A 24,626-nucleotide genomic window follows, 5' to 3' on the forward strand; every position below is an offset into this window, starting at 1 on the left:
GACGTTATTTCGTCAAAAAATGACGTCATTTCATAGTAAAACAGTGAAAACTATCGATAATTTTCGCTGTTATTTTTCACTGCTTGAAATAGTGAAATATCAGTTTTATTTCATATTTCTCTAAACACCAACAAAAGGCATAAAATAAAAACCTTTATTACGAAATAAAGAATGACTGACATATAACCACAATAGTATTTTCTCTTTGAATGCAAAACTCCTCTAAAGTTTTAAAGTAATTCCTAATAAACTGTTTATACACTTTTACTTTCACAATCATCGACATAGATAAACCATCACTAACGTCTACAGCACGACATTAAGATAGGACTACCCGGTACTAATTTTTCTATATTAACCGTTTTTCGGAGGTTTTTAAAAACGCTTTCATATATTGAGCCGATTTTTGGTGAGTCTACCTACATGACCTACAGATAAAGTGTGAAATTCTTTCTGGTTCATTGATTTTTTGGCAAAGGTATGGAGATTGGACTTATTTTTGTCTCTATAATAGTCGTTGCCTTGAAGTTTTCCACGCAACTCTTTCGGATATTGGGCAGATGTTTATGCTTCTAGTAGGGTTGCGTATAGCGGTCGGACTGTCCGTCCAACCGTCTTTCCGTCCGGAATTCCATTTTCGGACTTTTCCAAACGCTTAATATGTTGACCTGATATTTATATAATGTGTGAGTCTACCTACTTGACTTACAGATGAATTACGAGTTTCGTTCCAGTCCATGTATTTTTGGAGAAGTTATGGGCCATGAACCTATATATAAAAACTTACTGGCTCAAATTAATGGCGATATCACCACTATAATTTCTTCCAACATTATTTGTTTTTCACAAGTTATAAACGTCAGCAATTTTCAGACCTATAACAGCCCAATGCCTGCGAACGGGCCTGCATTTACTTGTTTACCGAGCACTTTTTCTGATATTTAGTTTTAGCGAGTATTTAGAAAAAGCAGGGACCTATAAAAACAGGTCCCTGGTAAAAGTAGGTTACAGTGATCAATTTTTCGCTGTTTGATCGTTGTCTATTGGATAGTTATTGTTTAACTAATGTTCAACGTTTTATAACGTGACAACTTGAAATAAGAACAAACTGCTTTATTGTTATCACCCATGAAGAGTCAGTGAATTATTTAAATTCTACCAACAATTCTTTCCCAGCCTATTCCCAAAGATGTTAATCTAAATTATGTTGTGTTGGCTACTCAAACACGAAAGCTAAACAAGTGCGCAGATACGACAAAGCACAAAAGATGAATGTATCTGAGAATGTTCAGTTGGAGAAACTCTGGAAACCAGCCCATGTTATCAAAATACACAACGGTAACTCTTACATCACTCTTGCGTAATTGTCCAGAGGTGGATATTGGTTTCATTTCATCGTCTGAGGAGGGTATTAGAATATGGAAACTTCGTCGGGCTGCTCTGTTAATTAAGCGAGTACCGTCATCCCTCGACCCAGACGTCGTCTCCCGCTGAATTCGATGACTCCGAGAACTTGGAAGGAGCGCCAAACGGAATGGTTATTGTCCGTAGGCGGATTGTGGTTTCGCTACATCGCCGGAAGAGGGACGGGAGCAGCAGAGGAAGCAGCGTAGAGGACGGACGGGCCGACCTTGGGCAGAGATGAAGGAGAGGATTTCGAGGGTGGGTGGGTGGCCATATGAAGAAAATGGAAGTGTCCCTGGACGGCAGTACTCAGTACGCTCAACGTGCTTTGGAAACCGTTTTAGCTTTCGGGTTGACGGCTTGTAGCGTCTAGAGAAGCCATCAAGCGACGCAGCGCGCGAGAAGTGGGGAGAAGGTCCTATTTAATTGTCCGCACTTCCTTGCCGTAGTTACCTTGTCCTTTTAAGGGCAACCAGATATGAATTATCTTTAAACTTAACTGTTTACCAGTGCTCATTAAGGTCTCATTTGGCACCGTGCACCGGTCTATGTGGATCAAAATCATTTCTTTGGTATCCGAGGTAAATTTGAGCTACTTTGGCTAAAAATTAAATATTTTCGTCTGAACGGTCACAGGGGCAAGTCTGCACACAATGTAATCGAGAAGACTCAACTTTGTGAAAACAATAACCTTTAAAGAATCTACGCGGTAGCAATTTTAATAAATTGCGTGTATATTTCGCTTTTCTATAGCCATGTGTTAATATTTGCTGATTAAAGTCTATTCGTACGCATCTAAAAAAATATTTAAATCAAATGATATTATCATGTATTTTGCATACGTTTCACCAGAAGGGTGCCCTATATGTGACTCACAAAATGATAACAATGGTATATCGATTGTATTCTCTGATTTAGAAGAGTTAAAACTCCTATACCCAATTGCAACGATATTTTTAGCAGGTGATTTTAATGCAGGAACAATATTTTATAGATTATATACAACATGACAATTTAGATTACATTTTTGGAGAAGTCGATTACGAAGGTAGTTTATTCGACATACCACGAGCAAACAAAGATAAATTTCGGATAAACAATTTTGGCAGATCTCTAGTAAATATGTGCTGTGTTTTTGATACTCATATTTTAAACGGACGATTCCCAGGAGATAAAGATGGTCAATTTACGTGTATCTCAAACGATGGAGCTAGTGTGGTTGATTGTATGATTGCATCATCTGAATTGTTCGATCATATTAACGATTTTCAAGTGCTTAACCGTGGCGAATCCGACCATTTACCGATTACATGTCATATGTATATGAAGTATATTGATGACATAAATATTTTCAGTAATAACCAAGGTAAATTATCGTATTTTAAAAAGTATAAATGGAGGAGTAAATTTACACATGTCTTTCTAGGTCGCTTAAAAAGTTTGTTTGATAAAAACAGCCAAGCATTGATTAACATTATAGATGAAAACATTATTGATAAAATTACGTCATTTTATCACGAAGCTGGCGAAGTCATGTCACAGTCTCCGAGGAAGAGAGACGAACAACCGAAATGGTGGGACGAAAATTGTAACTCTTAAAATGCAGAAATATAAGTATTTAAGGAAATTTCGGCTTTCCGACTCATTAATTGATCTTAGGGAATACAAAAATCGCAGAAACACATTTAAAAATTACTGCAATTACAAAATGCGAGAATTCCAAACAGAAAACAGAAGGGAACTTATTAATAACCGCAAAAGCCCAAATTATTTGTGGACAAAAATTAAACAAGCAAAACAAAAAATATGCACTGACATAAGTATAAGTCCAAATGATTTGAGAAATTATTTCTCTGATTTACTATATGATAATAACGCACCACCCATTTTATTAGACGATATAGCTGTAGATCCTGCTCCTAATACAATATCCCTTAATTCACCAATAATTTTATCAGAAGTCGAAGATGCCATTAGAAAACTGAAAAATGGCAAAAGCTGTGGTATAGACGGCATCCCATTAGAATATTATAAATATACTTTTGACATTTTAGCACCATATCTTGTTAAGATTTTAAACAGCATTTTTGAAACCAAAGAATTCCCGAATTCATGGGAGAAAAGTATTATCTGTCCTATTCATAAATCAGGACCAACACATATGCCAGAAAACTATCGTGGAATATCACTTACAAATACAATGTATAAAATCTTCACGGGTGTCATTAATAAACGATTGTACGAATGGGCAGAAACCAACAATAAAATTGATGAATCACAGTCAGGTTTTCGTACTGGTTACTCAGCTATCGATAATATATTCTGTCTACAAGCTAGGGCTCAAAAATATCTGTCAAAAAAGGAGGTAGATTTTATTGTTTATACATTGACTTCCGCAAAGCCTTCGATTAAATCAATCATCATGTAATCATCCAGTCCCTACAAAGAAAAGGCATACATGGAAATTTTTTAAACGTTTTACTTAATATGTATACATCGCTGTATTCATGCGTTAAAATTCAAAATACGAAAATCCAACCCGACGGACACTCTTTGTTTTCACATGTAAACATAACAGAATTTTTTAAATGCAATATTGGAACCAGGCAAGGTGATAAAACCAGTCCAACGATTTTTACATTATATATCGATGAATTATCTACGATGTTACGAGAGAAATGTGGTTATGGAATATTCATTACTAATGAAATCCACGACATTATATGTCTAATGTTCGCCGATGATGTAGCTAGCTGTGCCGAAACAGCAATTAAATTACAACAGCAATTAAGCGTTATTGACGAATTTTGTGCTTTAACTGGAATGGAAATTAATCTACAAAAAACAGAAATAATTGTATTTAGGAACGGTGGACCTTTAAGACATTACGAACATTGGAGTTTTCGGGGCACACGAATAAATACTACATCTATTTATAAATACATGGGGTTAATGTTTTCACCAAAATTATCTTGGAGCGCTACACATGAAAAACTAAGTGCACAAGCACAAAAAGCAATTTGTTTCTATTTACAACTATAAAAAATCATTTAGGTATTTCCCGACTAAAGAATTATTTATATTGTTTGATTGTATGATCAAACCAATTCTATGTTATGGATCACAAATATGGGGTAACGAGTATATCGACTCAATTGAAGTTGTACATAACAAATTTTGTAAACGAATTTTGCATGTTAAAAAAACTACTAACACATGTCTTGTCCATGGTGAATGCGGATGTCTCCCATTATGTGTTACCTACTTTGTCAATTTTATAAAATATTGGTGTACGTTACTAACTATGCCTAATCATAGATATCCTAAACAATGTTATATAATGTTAAAAGGGCTTGATAACTCCGGAAGAAAATGTTGGGCTTTAAAAGTCAAAACAATGCTATTTCGTTATGGATATGGAAATGTATGGATAAGTCAAGAAATTGGTGATGTTAATTTATTCATTAGACACTTTCGCCCACGTATTATTGATTGTTATACTTAAAACTAGCAAAGTGATAAAAACAATTTTTCTCGCTGTCACCATTACATGTATTACAAAACAATGCTAAATACTGAAAGATATCTTACCTTAGAAAACATACCATATAAACATAAAATTGCATTTTCTAAATTTAGATGTTCTAATCACAAATTAAATATTGAGATTGGTAGACAATCAAATATCCCATTTGATGATAGACTATGTTATTTTTTTATGGATAACCATAATATACGTGTTTTTGATTGTGAATTTCATGCATTTTTCTATTGTTTTAAACACAGAGACATCCGTATCCAATATCTTTTTAATTGGTACCATGGGGGATGTTCAATATCTGATTTTTATTCATTAATGGGATCAAATAATGATGAAAGTATCCATAAAGTCGCAAGTTTTGTATACCATCTGTTAAACAACATCAATTCATAACTTTATATTTATATGTATATCTACATGTGAAACAACATCAATTTGTATGTATTAATATATTTATGTAAAAATGTATAATTAAATATGGATAGAAATAGTTGCGAGGCAACTATGTGATTGTATAAAATTTGTGTATATTGTGTATTTTTGGGCCGGTGGCCTGTATTTACTTCAATAACATTGTTTGAGTTGTTTGAGTTGAGTTATAAGAATGCGAAATTGTTGCTCTCATCTGACAAGTTTCACTCATGAAAAGCGTGCATGTTTCAACAAACCAGGTGCTGTAACTAAATATAGACGTGCAATTCAGTACATGTAGTATTTTATGATGCAACATTTAAATGCACATGACGAGAAGGTATTGACCCATTGAAACTATAAAAAAATACTTTAATTTACGACTATAAAATTGCAGTAGATGGTACGAACATAATAATATTGGTGACGGGTGGGAGGGTAGAGGAGTTACACGTTACTGTCAGTACATGAAAATGAATAAGAATGAAATGGAAATACATTAAATGAAGCATTAAGTTTCAGGCGATAAATATATAATATCTTTTAATGTGGTTTGATTGAGAATTTCATACAATGCTCGTTGATACCAATACATTTATTATTAGAATCATGTTGTGATTCATTCTTTGTTAGACACACATACATTTCCTTAGCGCCAATTAGATATACGTTAAATTTCTGTTTTCATCTTTGTGATCATTAGTGGAGTTTGTGTGAATCCTGTATAAAATTATGAGAGATTGTAAATGAATGTCATGTTCCTCCTTGGTGTTTTTTTTTCAAAATCTCACCACTGTATTCAATTAAATAAATTACTCTGTGTTTGCATTTTTCGTTGCCGTTCGATTTGCCTACGTTAAAAAGTCAAACTTCATGTCCTGTGACTGTAAGTAATATTAAATACGGTCATAGAGCGAACAACTGCGATGCATTCAGCGCGTTGATTATCTCTGAAATTGTAAATGAGTGAGCACTATGCTAGTCAGATGCACTTTATCTTTTTAAGGAATTTCTGAGCTGACAGTTTCAACCTTTGCCATCGATAAGCATCTACCGCAGTTCACTAATTAGCCAACACACAATTAAGATCGTTCCATCGCTGTAGATCAAAGCACTGCAATCTGGAATTATTTGAACAGATATGCATCTCCATGATATATAAACATCAACAATTCAGTTTCGATGACAAATTTACCATTGGGTGCTGACAAATTGCAAGGACCTTTAGATACTTATATGAAGGTATATATTTTTTAAATAAATTTACAAATTTTCGCATCAAAATAATAACGGCGCCAGTTTATATATTCAAAAAAAAAGACTATTTGTATGTTAAAAATACGTCTTAAAAATACAACAAAGTTTAGATTCAATATAGCGAAATATATATAAATACAATGACCAATGACGCTATTTAAAATCTGGTTTCATTTATGGATAATCATCACTAAAAATAAATCAAATTATTAAGTTAAAGTTATACGTTTAAATTGCTATACATACAGGTATCTATAATTATTTAATAATACATTGGGTTTTCTTATTTCAGATGTACGTTTCACAAACAGTAGCGTACACGACCGACGGTCGCGTCTTGTGCGTGTCTGGTTCTCCCAGAATGCAAAATCACAGGGTCAATTCGTGTGAGGCCTACTCATTCGGTGAGACCGGATGTGACTCGGATACATCCGGGTACTCGTCTACGTCATCAATTGACTCTGTTGAGGAGGAGAGACGCGTTGCTCCGAGCGAGGAGAAGATAAAGAGCGTGTGGAAATGCTGGAGCCAGCACCTTAATTCGTTTTCCGGTCCGCGATGTTCAACTCCCAAACCCGACTCTGAGAATGTAGTCCTTAAGAAGCGCGTGAAGCTCCGTTACTTCAGCCGGCCACTGACAGCTGTGAAGAAAATGTTGTGTTCACATTCTTCTGATAGAGACACACTCGTTTTGAATTCATGCTGTATAAGAAACCCTTTCAGCCCGGCGTGCGTGCTCAAAATCAGAGCCAAACAAGTTGCAAATATGCGATCGCTTGACAGCGGCTTGAATTTTAAACTGAGTGCACGTTGTCAATCGTCTGTCAAAGAGGACAGGAAGTGCCCGCCTTGTCCGACACCATCTTTTTATGTAGGAGGCAAGCTTATAACCGTAAACAGGGCTTACAATGAGAGAGTTTCAACTGAAGATAGGCAGACGGGGAATAGGAAACCTCGTCTGCAAGCTCGAGGTTTGATGCTGGGTGAGTCCCTAGACGAGTCCATGGCTGAGTTTCTGTCCAATGTGAATCAGCAAAACCTTGCTAGTTACTTGCAGTTTTATGACGTTGTAACAAAAAACGCCAACCATACCCCGTCGTATTTTAAAGTGTGACGTGCTGTGGAAAAAGTTGATATTCTAGTATGGTGTTTGAACTCAATATAAACATTAAGTGCTAACTTGTTGTCTTTCTACCTCTGTCTCTTCTGTCTCTGTCTCTTCTGTCTCTGTCTCTGTCTGTCTCTGTCTCTGTCTCTGTCTCTGTCTCTGGCTTGTCTCTCTGAGAGGAGAGAGAGATAGAGAGGAGAGAGCGAGAGCAGAGGAGAGAGAAGAGCGAGAGAGAGAGAGAGAGAGAGAGAGAGAGAGAGAGAGCGAGAGAGAGAGAGAGAGAGAGAAGAGAGAGAAGAGAGAGAGAGAGAGAGCGAGAGAGAGAGAGAGATCAGAGAGAGAGAGAGCTCTCATATCGTAGATAGAATCTCTCGCTCTCTCTCTCTATCTCTCTCCTTCTCTCTCTATCTCTCTCTCTCTATCTCTCTATCTCTATCTCTCTCTCTCTATCTCTATCTCTCTCTCTATCTCTCTCCTCTCTCTCTCTCTCTCTCTCTATATATATATATCCTGTTTTATATTGTTATTTTGGCTGTATGTCATAATTTTAATTAAAACATTATAATTAATAACTGAATATTAGCTATTTTTTTAAATAAAAGTTGTGCTGCGTAAAATATATAATTTTGTTTTGACCATTTACTAAAAGGTAAATGACATTGACTATGACTAATCATGTATTAAGTGAAGTCGTAGATTTGGTAAAAAATCTAATAAGCATATGTACGTTTGTATTGTCTCAGTCGCTAAAACATATTGATTTGGATTTGAGGGGCGCCACGAAAGAAATTCTTTTTGTAACAAGTATTTTAAAAGAATAATGGTTAGATCCCACGTAAAATGGTTAATATTTAATTAAACAATGCTGATAAATAAACACATTTTTTAGGAACGCAGTGTCCCATTGTTTCAATTGCAGCATTATTTACTAACAGTTTTATATAAATAGTGGATACGCGTATTCACATTACACAGTAAAGAGTTTGAAATTGTTTATGTCGCATCAACACGATATTATCTGTTTCGGCTCATTCTTAAGATTAAAAGTAAGCTATTATGGCAAATATTAAACGCCAATCTCAGAATTAACAATACATAAGCATGTAATGGTTGATCTTTGTAACACTTTTTCTTTGTGACGATCTTTTGTTGTTGATATTTTCAACCATATGTAAGTCGATAAGCATCTACCGAAATTCACTCATCATACCCATGACCAATTAAGATCAACCCATCGCTGAAGATCAAAGCCCTCCCAATTACCGCAGTATCTGAATAGATATTGATCTCGATGACATATGAACATCAACACATATTTTTGAATAATAAATTTGCGATCGGGTGCTGATATATTGCAAGGACGTTAATAATTGTGACGGTACTTAATTGATTGTGGTATTCGTGCAAATAGTGAATGTACATACTTCTAATAATTACAATACTTGTTTTATTATTCTGTTAATAGACCAAAACTCTAGCTACGTCAGAAAAAAAGAAGTTTTATCTGAAGCAAAAAATAATATTTTAAGTGGTGGACACACCAATTTTGGACATGATTTCTTATAACGCGTAACGATATATTTATAATACGATCAAACAATTCACAACGTAGACAGATTTAACTTTATATTTAAAATACAATATCGTTATAACTTTGCGGAATGTCTAACTTGTTAAAAGTGTACACGATAAAACCTAATATGATAATATTAACTGATTGTGAACATGAAAGTAATAGTACACACATATTCAAAAGCCAACAAATCACTTATCATTACTTTATTTACTATTGAACTATGAATCAACCCAATAAGGTTTGTAACATTATATGCAACACACCAACGATAAAGAACCTTAAATTGTTTAAATTGTGTACTAGTAAATGTGAATTACTATGATTTCGGCAAGAAAAAAATAGCATGTGATTTTCGAAAGATTTATTGATGACTATTGTTTGTTCCTTACCTTACATGAATTTGTTACCGGTCGCTTGATTAAGAAATATGTAGTAAGAGTTTGCAAAAGTTGTCGTATGGATTCAGGAAGTTGTTAAAAAAAACACAGCAAAAGTAAACAACAACAAACATCTTCGTTTTGACCATTTACTAAAAGGTAAATGACATTGACTATGACTAATCATGTATTAAGTGAAGTCGTAGATTTGGTAAAAAAATCTAATAAGCATATGTACGTTTGTATTGTCTCAGTCGCTAAAACATATTGATTTGGATTTGAGGGGCGCCACGAAAGAAATTCTTTTTGTAACAAGTATTTTAAAAGAATAATGGTTAGATCCCACGTAAAATGGTTAATATTTAATTAAACAATGCTGATAAATAAACACATTTTTTAGGAACGCAGTGTCCCATTGTTTCAATTGCAGCATTATTTACTAACAGTTTTATATAAATAGTGGATACGCGTATTCACATTACACAGTAAAGAGTTTGAAATTGTTTATGTCGCATCAACACGATATTATCTGTTTCGGCTCATTCTTAAGATTAAAAGTAAAAGATTTAACTTTGATTAAGAAATATGTAGTAAGAGTTTGCAAAAGTTGTCGTATGGATTCAGGAAGTTGTTAAAAAAAACACAGCAAAAGTAAACAACAACAAACATCTTCGATTGTCATACAATACAATGAAAGTGGTATAATCAGTGATTTGAATTTTTCACGTGGAATGTTTTTTCACACACATTAAAGTCCACAAAAGATGGAATTATATGCGTGACTTTTACATCCAAAATGTAAAATCCGGTGACTTAGGCGAAAAAAGCCTCCATTTTCGGTGGAACCGGAAGTGACTCCTATACATCCGGCTCATCTACGACGAAGACGTATACTCAGCTTCGTAATCACCGGCCTCTACTGGGAAGAAAAGACGCCCGGCCCCAACAAAGAGAAAACTGAAAGTGAGGCGTCGCAACGTCAGTTGATCACTGTCAGCAGCAGAGAATGCTTTTTTTAGTCGCCTCAAAATGATATTTACGAAACAGTTACCAACACATGCCTCTGTTGTTGTTGTTGGGGTTTTTTTATCGAGTGCACCCAGAAAGACGTGTTAGTTGGTTACGGGGGATGGTGCAAGATACAGGAGACACCCCGTTCCAGAGGTGACCCTGGGTCTTTTAGTGCCCGGTGTATAGCACCTAGTACACTGCACCTCGGTTTGACGACTCATGCGAAAGACGAGTTAGTAGGTTAGGTGCAGCGGGGGATCGAACCAGCGATCTCTGGATTGTGAAGCCAGTGTGTTACCACTAGACCACGGATCCGCTACATTATTTTTTATAACAACAATGCCTGTGTTTTGATCAAGTGCAATCTTGACGATGGCCTGCATTTTCAACTTTGCAGACGTTATCAAGTGTCTGTTTGACAGGACCGTAAGTTTCGGCCACGTATGGATGGCATCATCTTATTTTGCGAGAGATTGACAACTGATAACTAGTCTAAAAGAGAGACCTTTATAAAAGCTCACATAAATGAAGAGTGGCGCGGCGCGCGCAAGCTACAGTATTCTTTCTCTGTTGGGTGGCTGCCTAGTTTATGGGGTGTTCAAAACAAATCTTAACAAAATGAACCAGAAAACCATTGCTATTTCTTGCAGTTGCATGGTGTAACAAGAAACGCGAACCATAATCCTTCATTTTTAACAATATGAAGTAATATAACAATAATTGTATATTGTTTACATTTGAACAAACATGATCCTTATGTCAATTGTCAATGTGTTGCCTCGCGAATAAATATGTGTTGTTATAAGTTTATTGTTTTGTTTATTGTATGTCGGATTTTCAATTACAAAAACACGTAAATATGAAAGGGACTTGTTCGCAGATTTTTGCATGATTTGAAGTTGTTCATTAAATGTTTTAAATTGTTTAATATTAACATCGGAACTAACAAATCTCGAACCACTGACCATTTGTTGAAAGTTATCTTAAAATGAATGATGAATGTCAAAGTTACAGTCTGGACATGCCATGACGCGCGCGCACACGCACGCAAATGCTCTCGACCATTGTGACTCATACGAGTTTTCTGAACATGTTTAATACTTTATGTAAGCAACATAATGAAATCAATAAATGTCTAGTACATATGTACGAGAATTTTTGAAGATCACAGCGTCTGGCTATTTCATCTACTTTATCATCTTAAAAACAAACACGCTAGTTGGATAGTAATAAGATGTATTCGCATTAAGTGTGTAAGCAACATAACAGTTACAAACTGTGAAACTGATTTATTCAACATATGTTTACAGATCGAAAAGTCTGATTGTTTCCACTTCACTATCATATTTATAACAAACTAACTATTTTAATATTATGTAGTCGACTACAAAAAATGCTTTTGTTTTTTGTATCGTGGTCTCACGTTATCTTTAAAGGGATTTCGTTTTAATTATCAAGCATCTACAGTACACTGATCATTTTACTAACAAAAAAACTCATCCATTTGTTTATCATAAAATATGTATATGCATGATTTATTAACGTCAACACGTTCTCTTTACTACGACGAACGCTGGATTGTTGGCAAAGTGCTTACCGCGGTATTTACTTTTTGTAAGCTCGTTGGCTTTTTCCTGTAAATTATTGCGTTTTCATCTGCTTTGTAACAGGGTAGAAAACATGGAAGCATGAAGGTTATATTATGTAAAGTCCAACACAAAAGCAAATCAAATACACTTTACTGCAAATGTCAGTGGTAATGGAAAGCATGTAAATATAAATAAAATATCCATATCTTTCATATATACAACTTACTTTTAAATTAAAACCAGAACGAATAAGTAATTTTAACCTAAAATAAAGAACATATTGTTATGAATATATTGATATTTACATAAGTATATGTAGATATAAAACTAACTATTTGTGAATGACACAAACTGTAAAGAGTGTTGATCAAAAGAAGCCGTTTTACGCTAAATAAAGTATCAACAAAAAGGAAATTGTCTTTACAAATATAGAAAGCCATTAACCGTGCTACTAATTGGTGAAGATTACTGAGCACACACCAAGTCCGGATACTCTTAATTTAATTAAATGCCAATCATTCGCACATCGCATTCAATTACAGTGACCACCGACGTGCCATAAAAAGACAACACAACCTGCTATAAGAAGGGCCACAAGAGTTTCTACATTCATTCATTAGATTTAATTGCACAAAACATATATGATTCTGCATAATTAATAAATTGTATATACAACAAACGGTATGTTTTTAAAGAAGTGGATAATAAAATTATAATATCTGTTAAGTTCCGACTTGGTCGATAAATTTACTTACCGGTAAAATGTTTATATCAAGTACTGGTGGTGGTGTCATAACATATATATTTTAACTTTTTAAGGGAAGGATTTGTTTAAGCAATTACGTATAGAAAACTTTTTTTTCAAATCGAAGTTTTGTGGACATTAGAGTAATACTAGAGTGGCGTTCATTTTATAAAAATTGAGTGAATTTAGTGATAGCCATTGCAAATTTAAAATTGCGTTTATGTTTAATACGTATTTTGTAAACATGGCGTATGATTTAAAAAAGAATATTTAGTAATATTATGAGCACCGTTCTCGAAACCATACATTCAAAAGTACGACATTGTAATTAAGTAAATAAATTCCGGCGTATATATTACTTTATGGGTCATTTACTTGGTCAGTGTGCATGTAAGATTTATCTCGCTTCTATGTTTATATCTATGGATGCTACTTAATTTTCTTTTAGTTTATTTCTGTTTCTAAGTGCTAAAATATAGAAAAAATTAGGATACCAACTCAATTTTGGGGAAAAGGCACACACACATGCAATATAAATGTTAATAAGTAATTTATTCGTATTTTTTCATGTCAGATGTACGTTCTTCAATCACCAACATACAAAACTGACGGACGCTTCTTCTGTATTACTGGCACCTCAAGGATAAAATATCCTCCTAAGGCATCGACGGTGACCATCTACGGCAAGACAGGAAATGACTCGGATACATCCGGATATTTGTCTACCTCGTCATTGGACTCTCCTGTGGAGGAGACGCGGCTGGCTCCAAGCAAAGAGAAGATAAAGAGGGTATGGCGATGCTGGATCCAACATCTAGATTCTTTTTCCGGTCCGCGATGCTCGACTCCGAATCAAGACTCTGGGCAAGTAGTCCTTAAGAAATGCGTGAGGCTCTGTAATTTTAGTCGACCACTGTCAACTGTGAAGAGAAGTGCGTGTCCTAAATCTTCTGAAAGAGACGCGCTTAATAACGATTCTTTCTGTACACCAGACATGGCGCCATTTTGTTCTGATGAGTGTTTTAGAAATACAAGAAGTACTGGACACGGAATGAAAGGGAATGAAAGCAAAGTTCAGTTTTCTTTGCACGGCCTCACCGTAGACGAATTCATGACAGACTGTCTGCCCACTGTGTTTCAGGAAAATCTATCTAATTACTTCCATGTTAATAATAGTGTTACAACGGAAGCGAACATTAAACCGTCGAAAAATAACGGAATCGCCTTTTTTTAAATTTGAGATTAGCGACGTGTTTCGAATCGGACGTAAAAGTTTATCGATAGGTATACGAAGTGATGTGGGACATTCCATTGAAATAAAACAATTATCAATGTCGCAAGTTTTCGAAGTCGCCTTTCAGTTCTTGATTTTTTTGGCTCGTGTGTTATGTTTAGAACATATTTACAATTTGATTGCATGTGCATTTCGATAAAGAGTTTGAATTTCAAAGTTGTTTTGTTACTTCGCTTTACCACAATATCCGAGGGCGTTATTACGATATGTGCAATTGTAAAAAAAATATACACCCGCGAAGAAGATCTTTTGAAATAAGGTTACGTGAAAATCTCAAAATCTTGAGTTGATATGTTTTGCATTTGATCTTCAAGACCAAATTGTGACATTAATCTCCAACATAGGTATGGCTGTAACTTTTACCAAACTGTTCGACATTCCCAGTTGTATTCACTTTTGGTTCTTGACAATTGACCTTGTACTGCTTAGATTGACATTGACATTATGGACATGGGTCTTGCGCGCCACACCACACCACGTCTGATCATACTTACTACTTTTGTTGCTGGAAAACCATCCGTGATTGACAAATAATTTCCCCGGAAAAGTTTGAGGGGTAATTTTTAGTTGTTCGCTTGCGAACAACTAAGGTAAAGAGCAAGTTTTGCAAGCCAGTTATTATCATTACCCTTAACATGAGCACTGCCTTCAGTCTGCATACGCGTTGAGAAATAATTCGCGGCGTTGTTTCAGTTCCTGAACTATAATCATTTACAAATTGAAACATTATATGAATATCGTGTTAAATGAAATAATTTTGAAATAATCGTTTATATAAAAGTCAAAAAACTATTTTTTAGCTATACGTGTCGCGGAAGAGAAAGTTTATGAATGATTAAAATAGCTCAATACGTGCTACGTCAGGCAAGTGGTATTTTTCCGCAGCACAGTTCATTCCAAATCTGAGGCTATTAATAGACGCACTTGACTGATTTCTGGTAGGACAGCGGGAGGGGGCGGGGGTATCTGATATGGCTGGGAAATGTTCGAAGGTTCGTAATAGACTGATCCCGGAATTCGCTCGAGTTCAGATTACCCCACTTATAAACCCGGTACAAACATTGCCGGTCCATTATATCAACCAATGATAGCTTTGATTTAAATAATAGCGGTTGAAACGGTGTGTGTTTTTGAAAGAATTATAAACACACACACGCACAGCAGATTCCTTTTCTGATCAAAGGGAGAAAAACGGAAAAACTCAATACAATTTTACTAAGTGATCAAAAGAACCATTATTTCATTATGTAAAGCAAAACAAATGTTTTATCGGAATATGCATATAAATTCTATTTCATCATGTTTCATAATGATGCGTAATACGCTGTTAATTACGAAAAATCGTGACATTCGGAAATAAACTATCCAAGTCCGCATAACACACATTTCATGCGATGTATCTACTAACAATTGACAACAACAACAACAAAAATTTAAAGTTTTTTGTAAATTAAATTACAAAAAAACACGCAATTTTTAGTACTACTATTGGTGACGGGGTGGGGTAGAGGAGTTACACGTTCATGTCAGTACATAAAAATTAATAAAGATGAAATGGAAATAAATTAAATGAAGCATTTAATTTTTATGGAAAATATTGTAAAAAAAATAAATATGGTTTGCTTAAACACAGAGTCTTTTCAAACATTCAAATAACACTTTCATGGGTCTTATTGTCTTTCGGCCAGCGTAGCTCAAGTTTGAGAATTTAATACAATGCTGGTTAATACAATAAATGTATTATTAAAATTATGTTGTGGTTCATTCTTTGTTAGACTCAAATCAAGCGACGGGTAAACTCGTGTAGTGAGATACGATAGTAAACATCACACTTAACACTCAACCTGCATACGCACAAAGGGTAAACTAGGTGTTGAGTTTCCTTTGTTTACCGGGTACTTCAATTAGTGGTCAAATCTTTACATAATTCCAGTCATAAGGACCCGGCTTATGGATATGTAGAGTTTCGTTGATTGGTTATTAATGCTCGATTAGTCATTGTATGCTCGGGTACTACTTACATGTACCCCGGGTACACTTAAGTATACTTACATGTACCCCGGGTATGGTAAATATACTTAAACGTACAGGGGAATTTAAACGCTTAATCGGTCGTTGTCGGCTTAAACAATAATTAATTATGTTTGTTTTTAAGTCAATTTTCTGTTAAATGACCTCTATATTATCGAAACTCATTCTATAAAAGCATGTTGATACATTAAAAACAAAAAATTGTTTCGTAATTACGGTAATCGGTAGCGCATTTTACGACATCGGGTTTTAGGTGGTAATAAAACTCGGGTACAGTCTAATATCGGCCGGGTACCTTTTAGTATATTTACCATACCCAGGGTACATGTAAGTAGTACTCGAGCCGACAATGACCAATCGAGCTTTATGAATAGAAATTTACAAAGGCTTCATAGAAGTTTTTGCGATTAATACCTTTCGCGTACGTGTATATTTTTGCAGAATAAAAATACGACGCCATAGTCGCATGGAGTTCACCAATAGCTATAGGTATAATATAGACATCGACAAAAATGCTTTATGATCGCTTAAAACGAATATAAAAACAACTAAATATAATAAGAAATATCTTTTAAAAACACATTCGGCGTGCTCATGCTGACTTTGACATTTATGTTTCTAAATAATTAAATTGAAAAACAAAAGTTAAACAATTGTATGTGTGCTTTTTTCTCTTGTTAGTCGCATATTCACCGCATGAAATGTGTGTTTTTAGAGTCAAACCGAACATTCGTGTCAGTAGATTACTAATTCTTCTACGGGAGTTCACATATATGTGTCCTCACATGGCTTATTATGAGTTTATTTCCCCACCATTGAAATAAATCGTGTGTTAAAATGTTGCAAGCAGTTTTCTTTCGAAACATTCAAATCACACTTTCATAACCGCGTCATGCGAAAATGGGTCTTATGGCGTTTCGGCAGGCGTAGCTCAAGCCCTGCCTGTGCATTTACGTAGTCTGACGTGCATTTACGTAGTAGAAGCGATGCTTTCTGCTATGAAATCACTCAATGTTTATGGTCTCATTCTGCATCTTCTGACCAGACTGAGACATGCGCAGACTGGGTGAGCTATAGCTATGATTGACGCATATAGCATAGGACCCATTTTCGCATGACGTGGGTCTTTTTAAATCTCATGGCGAGTTGTAAATGGTATATTTTAGTACAATGAATTTCGACATAAAATTGAATTCAAAAAAGCAAATACATCAAACTGACAAATAAGGGTAGCCTTTAAATTCAGTCCTCCAGGAACACTTTTCCGACGTGCTGACCGAGTACGACAAACATTTGTTGTTATATAATTCAACGATTTTCCTCTTACCGCTATACTTTTTCAGTAGCGTTTTTTTCTCATCTCAAAAGCAAAGCTATGTTATCGATTGTCAATTATGTCTTCCCCTAAAGATTTAGTAAACGAGTACAGACCCTGATATTCTGCGAGATGGAATTTAACGCGTAATTGTAACTGGGCCACAATTTGTGTCTATGTGTCGTTTGAAGATGCAGAGAGTAGTTCGGAATTCCTTACATTGAACAGTGTTACATCCTTTACGCTGTGCACAGACACAGTGATGCAACCAAAGTTCAGGGAATTTCTCTCGTATCAGCCTTTAACATATTCGAATGTATTAATTCGTGCCTGCTTGCATTATGTATATGTCATTTAATGTGAAAAGCAGGGTAAAACAGTTACGCCGAAACAGCGCACGAGTGTGCTATACCGAAGTTAAGGTCAGAGACTGGTTGACACCGTGTGAACTACTAGTTAACCAGTAATGCATAAACAACAAAGTACGGGTCAACAGCGCTGTCTTTATGACTACCTAATTCGTGAATAAAAAGTACTGCTCGCAGATTTTTTTCATAAATTATCTTATTGTTTATTTTGAATTCTATATGGTATCAAATGTTTTGAAAAGGGAATTTCCATCATGAAATAATATTCTTAGTGTGATAGGTATTCGATATTCCCACAATATTTATTAAATATAATGGTGATCGCAAATTTTATTTTATATTGACTGGTTCTGATTATTCCATTTTCATAATATTTGTAATGCTTTCAGAACATGTAGAAGGGACATGTTGTTATTTTGTTTAAGTTATCTCTATGACATAAATATGATGATAAACAGTGCACAATGCTCTCGACCAGTGCGTTAAGACACACTCTTTATAAATCTGAATGGGCTGTGTTCATTTCAAGCTTGCGATTTAAAAAGCTTTAAATAATAAAGAAAAATGAGTTGCGTCTAAGATTATGCAATAGCGAACAACTTCAATGCCACCAGCGCTTTGATTAATCTTCCAGCTGGTTTGTCTGATGTTATTCTGTTTTTAAACAAACAAGATGTAATCAGTAATAAGCTAAGCAAATAATAAATTTAACCTACGGCGTCTACATCGTACATTAACTGTTCAGTTGGAAAAAAGATTTTATTGCAACATATGCATAAAGTAAACAGCACCATGTGTTAGTGTAATAGCGCTATTGGTTGTAAAAAGATATATCACATGAACGGCAATATTAATGTTTTGATACGTTGATTCAAGCATATGTCGCTACCATATGTTACAACGGACTTTTTCAACAGTTACTATAAAGTCATACTCGGTGATTATTAATCACTCGTCCCATTTATAAACAATACCTATGTATATGGCAATGGATAAGTTAAAATGAAACAGACAGATAACAACATGAGCTAACTGATTCTTACTCTTTCTTGTAATCGCAGTTTTATTTGTTTGCAAGCTTGTTTGAAAATGGATAGAAAAAATAAGCGATATGGCCTTTAGTCTTTCCAAAATACCAAATACAACAACAACAATATTTATTTCAGCAGTAAAGCTTGCAAAAAAGCTTCAAGCCTACACAATTCGATTTATACACACTTATGATTCAGATGATTGTATTTATAATAAAGGAGGAAGCAAACTATAAAAGGGGCCTTTTCACAGATTTTGGCATGTTTTGAAGTTGATCATTAAATGCTTTATATTGATAAATGTAAACATTGGTACTAAAAAGCTCCAGTCAAAAATCATTAATAAGATAATTAAAAAAAGGTAACCTTCAGCAAGACTCGAAACATTTACCCGTGGAGTCCTGGAGTAAAAAGTATGCGCATTAGACCTCTCGGCCATACTTCATTACATAACGAAATACGTATTTTATACTTGATACAAGATAGGTATTGATGCAAAGCATCAAAGGGCGTCGGGAATTTCAGTGTAAAAGGCACTCGATGAAGTAACATGGAACGATTTTTTTCTACTGTAAATATTAATATATTGGCCGATAATTTGAAACAAAATAGAAAAAGATACTGGTATAACCATTATCTATGGTTTTGTGTTATAACCCCCAAATAACAATTATTTATGATGTTGTGTTGTAACTCCCAAATATTTCATAGTTCATTTAATTTACATTGGTTTCCTTTTTTTACTTGTATCCGTGTGCAGTTTTCATTAATGGAACAGAACTGTGTAGGTTTTTAAAAATCTGCTTCATCTTGTAAGCGTAATTTCATATTTTTCTCAACTTTAAGGGGAGATGATTCGCAACTTATTCTTTCGTTGCTCATTTACGATAATGGTTGAGTACTCATTGATAGGAAAACACTGTAAAAGTTGGAAAAAAAAATGAATGAAAACTGTAAATTGTATAAAGAAGGTGCATTTCACAATACTTTGAAATTCAGTAAAAGATAATAATAGATTTATTGCTCCGATATTCATCAATAGGGTTCGAGTAATACTGATATAAAAACACTTAACAAGTTTGGAAAGATTCAGACGAAAGTTGTGAAATCTTTTAAACAAGTGGAAATTGTTTATTTTGAATATTTAATAGAAAAAAATCTGGACTTATTGTCCCGATGTTTCTCATTTTAAATAAGGTAAAAAAGCTCATTGATATGAAGACACTGTAAGTTTGGAAAGAATCTGATGAAAAATGTTCACATAATCACATAACCAATCAGTTTTTTTACTTTTATTTTTAAATTCAAAGAGACATAAATCTGGACTTATGGTCCGATATTGCTCATATAGAGTTTGGCTTGGGTCCTCATTGATAAAAAAAACCTGTGAAAGTTTGGGAACAATCGGATGAAAATTTTGGACTTCGAACAAGGATTTCAAAATTTATCAAATTGTAAGGAAGATAACTATGGACGTAATGGTCGGATAATGCTAAAGGGCCCATACCACCTGGATAGTAATACGTGTCGCGCTTCGCGCTCTATATGTGATTCTAAAAAAAAACCTCCGAGGAGTGCTTGACTCTAGGGAAACGGGTTGCTGGGATACAGCTCCTCCTTGATAAGCGGCTGCTTCCTTTATCGCAACTCATTGTTACAATCAATAATACGTGTCGCGCTTCGCGCTCTGTCTGTGGTAGGGATAGGCCTATGATAGACAACCATAAAAATACATAGATAATAGATGTGTTGTTTGCATTTACTTTTAATATAAAACACGTGCATTTTTATAAGATATTTAAGTGATGAAAGAAATTTTAATAAACGTTGTCACCACGTTGCATCCATTAATTTTAATAAAAATGTTCAATTGAAGTAAAATGGATTTTAAAATGTCTTCATTAAATAAAGCTTTATTATATTTATTAACCTGACTGAAAAAAATGTCAGCCGCCGAACTGTTCCGTTCGTGCCGGAACCCGGGATTGAACCGGGGGCCTTTAGATGACTGTTGCATAAACAACTTCAGTCTAACGCTCTCCCAACTGAGCTATTCCGGCTGAGATTAACTCATGTACTGCTATTTTGAGAAGTTGTGTATAGCAATCGTTATTGTATGTCTATTAATAAACTAATACATTGTACGTTTTCGTACCACTACGCCTTCCAATAAACTTGCTTGCGCGATAGGTCGTCAAATATCGTACTGAATTGATTCTCCACTAAATAAGCAAATAAGAAAAACCACAAAATAAATATATTTTGATTATGTTTTGTTTTTATACAAAACATCATTTGTTTTTATACAAAACCAGAAAGTTTCGCGTATTTGCCCAGTCCCTGTGATCTTTTCCCTGTGATCAGTTGTGGATCAGTTATTAATTAAAACAATTAGCTTTGCATTATAGGCAATAAATGTTGTAATTAATGTAATAGGCACAAATGCAGTACTTATTTACACTAATTTACACAAAAAATCATCACTATGCAAGATATTCATATAACAAATATATATATATATTGATCCGTAAAATAACTTCATATCCCATAAGCGAAAACAAAATGCATTACATACTAGTCGCCGCCCTCCAGGGCGACGCCAATAAGCGATCCTCGTAGTTTCAAAAAATATAACGACAACAACAGAACTCTCCAAATTATTCAATCGTTTCACGTTGCAACGCTTTATAATTTTCTGGTTTTTAAATCGTCAAAAGATGCATATAAAAGCTATTTTAGGCCATGGTAAATGTTGAGTATTACGGTTTCCTCACAAGTATCATTACTAAAACAAAAATTTGCGAATATAAAACAATTTTTTTTCAATTTTGTCAATTTACCAAAACGTGCAAAGGCCCCTTTAAAGTGTTGAAATTGATTGATAGTCTGAAATATGTACGTGTTTATTTATAAACTGTTTGCGTGTAGAACATAAGTATTGATATGTTCTGCAATATGCTTATCTGAACAAAGTAAACATTCATATATTTATTGATAGGATGTAACATTTTACTATGGATATCTTTTTTTTGACATAAGGAAAACAGCTCATATATTTAATCAATTATTTACACATGAACCACATTGTGCGAACACTGGTAGGTATTTCTGAACCACTCATCTCAAAAAAACGTTTTGTTGCAGTAAAATGTTTGTGGGTTATAACATTACGTTTCAGCATATAAATTCAAAACTATACATGATCTTTAATTACACCATGCTCTTTAACTTCACATGTATATCATACCAAACTTTATATATTGTAGTTTCCTTTCCTAAGTTAATGATGCTATGTGTACGGACGTGATTTCACATGCCAATGTGCATGAACATATAATTTTTCTTTTTTGATTATTGTTTTTTTCTCAAATCCAATAAGCTAAGCCATGTTGTATGTTAAAAACGGCAATAATTTCATGATGATTCCCGAAAGTAGGTATGAGCACATAGTCGTAAGAGCAATTGAAGAGGTGGGTTCGCCCATGAACACATAGTAAGGTTCACTAAATCTCCGAGATATGACCTAATACATTATGTGTTTAAAACAGCAAACAATATCAAACAAACGAATGAATTATCAAACATAGTATGTGCACTGATGTGGCTCTGTAATTTCTGTTTGAAAAGTTTATTAAATATGCAAAATGTGAAAGCACGCATAAGAGCGAGTTTCACAGATGTCAATCGGCTATTATGCTGTTATATACCATAGTCGCTACAACGTTTACAAGTGGCAGGTTCGAAATAATTCGCTTTCTTTGAACTCATGATCGCGTTGAAAGTTAATTATACACATTTTAATTCGCAATTTAATTACTGAATCACGACAAATGTAAAATACAATAAGAAAATGCATAGTTATTTCATTGAGTTATAAGCATATACTCCAGTTAAATATAACTGATTTAAAATTAACGTTTTCAAACTATTATTAAATCTTTATCTTTTCTTTCTTTGTATACTGCCAACCGCTCTTTCGAGCATTATAGGCAGAGGGACATTATCGAGTCCGTTTCCTGGGAAGAACCAGTACTAGGTGTCTATGGAGGAGTTAATGAGAACGCACCCGGAGTGGGGGTCGAACCCACGAACTCCCGATCGTTAGGCGGACACCTCATCCACTACACCACCGCGACCTTTTTTCCCAGAATATGCTGTCCTATTTATAGCTGAGCTTCCTATAATTTTATCAATGATAATCAGCGAGGTATGCCGATTAGAAAAATCGAGCTATCTCAATCGGACTGGCTCGGTCTTTTACATAGGTCGCCATTGTGAGGATTTTTTTCATGGTATGATAACTTTGACGAGCTGCTTCGCAGCATCGTCAAAAATGTATATGTATTAAATGACCGACTTTAAAATAATGATACAAGCTGTCATTCATATGTTCGCAATTAATTATAATGCTTCTTAAATAGTTTCATATGGCCTTTTGCCATAGCCATGTGCTATCCAAGACATACTATCCACCAGTGTTATCAACGGGACGATAATATAAGATCCTATGTGTATACATATGTACTTAATATTTGTTTCACGTTGATAGCACGCATATTTGTATATATCCGACCATTAATAATAAAGTTAACGTAGTTTTTAAGTATCAGCGATGCTATTTGTGTAGATTTTGTGATATATATAAGTGTATCTGTTAAGCAGATGTGGAAGTTTCTCAGTAACAAGTCTGTGAAGATAATGAATGCAATTAATTTTCAATTTTAATGTAATTAACTGTTTAGCACATATGGCGTAAATGCAATTAATTGTCAATTAAAATGTAATTAACTGTTTAGCAGATGTGACGTTATCTCATAAAATTATCTTCGAAATAAATGAATGCAATAAGTATCTATTTTATTGTCATGCTGACGCCACGCATTACGCACAAATGTTGCCCAAGCTGTTGATGTAATTTTGAAACTTCCTATTTTCAGATACATGATGTTGTGATCGCTTTGCACATGCGCACTTAAATATTTTACGGGTCTTGCAGATTTTACGCTAAAACGGAAATGACCGAAAACGGAAATTAAAGTAGTGTTATTACCTCCAAAAAAAAAAGAACCTTAATAAAAGGTTTGGTTACATACTGCGAAAAAAACGGGTACTAACAAATGTGGGTACTTAAAAAAATTGGGTATGAAAAAATTGGGTACGAAAAAAATGGTTACGAACAATTTTGGGTACGAAAAAACATTTGAGGGTATTGGGAAGTAGTATCCGTGGACCTCTCGATAAATTTGAAAGAGGACGGGAACCAAGCTGCCTTTACCTTAATCAATGGCCCTGGGGTGGGTAATATGAACATGGATGGTCAAGATAGACCGTGTTGTCATAAGAGATGTTCAGTATTAATTTGAAGTCAATTGGTGAATAAATGAAGAAGTAATGTTAAAACAAAACTGTGATTGGGCGCGGTTGTCCTCTATTTCCTCCTACACTATTAGCACTAGAACCTTAGAAGTTACACATATGGTATCTATGAGCATATGTGCGACGGTTCACTATTTGGAATTTTGATCTGACCCCTGGGTCAAAAATGATTATCATGTGCGTCGCATGTTG

General features: G+C 34.6%; 1 non-coding gene across 1 annotated transcript; it reads right to left on the minus strand.

The window, feature by feature from the left end:
• Positions 1-21,028: 21,028 nt before the first annotated feature.
• Positions 21,029-21,118, minus strand: Trnaf-gaa (transfer RNA phenylalanine (anticodon GAA)). The gene is given in 2 exon segments: positions 21,029-21,064; positions 21,082-21,118. It is a non-coding gene; the product is annotated as a tRNA-Phe (tRNA).
• Positions 21,119-24,626: the final 3,508 nt, after the last annotated feature.

The sequence above is a fragment of the Dreissena polymorpha genome, chromosome 5 (genome assembly GCF_020536995.1).
Source record: "Dreissena polymorpha isolate Duluth1 chromosome 5, UMN_Dpol_1.0, whole genome shotgun sequence".
NCBI lineage: Eukaryota > Metazoa > Mollusca > Bivalvia > Myida > Dreissenidae > Dreissena > Dreissena polymorpha.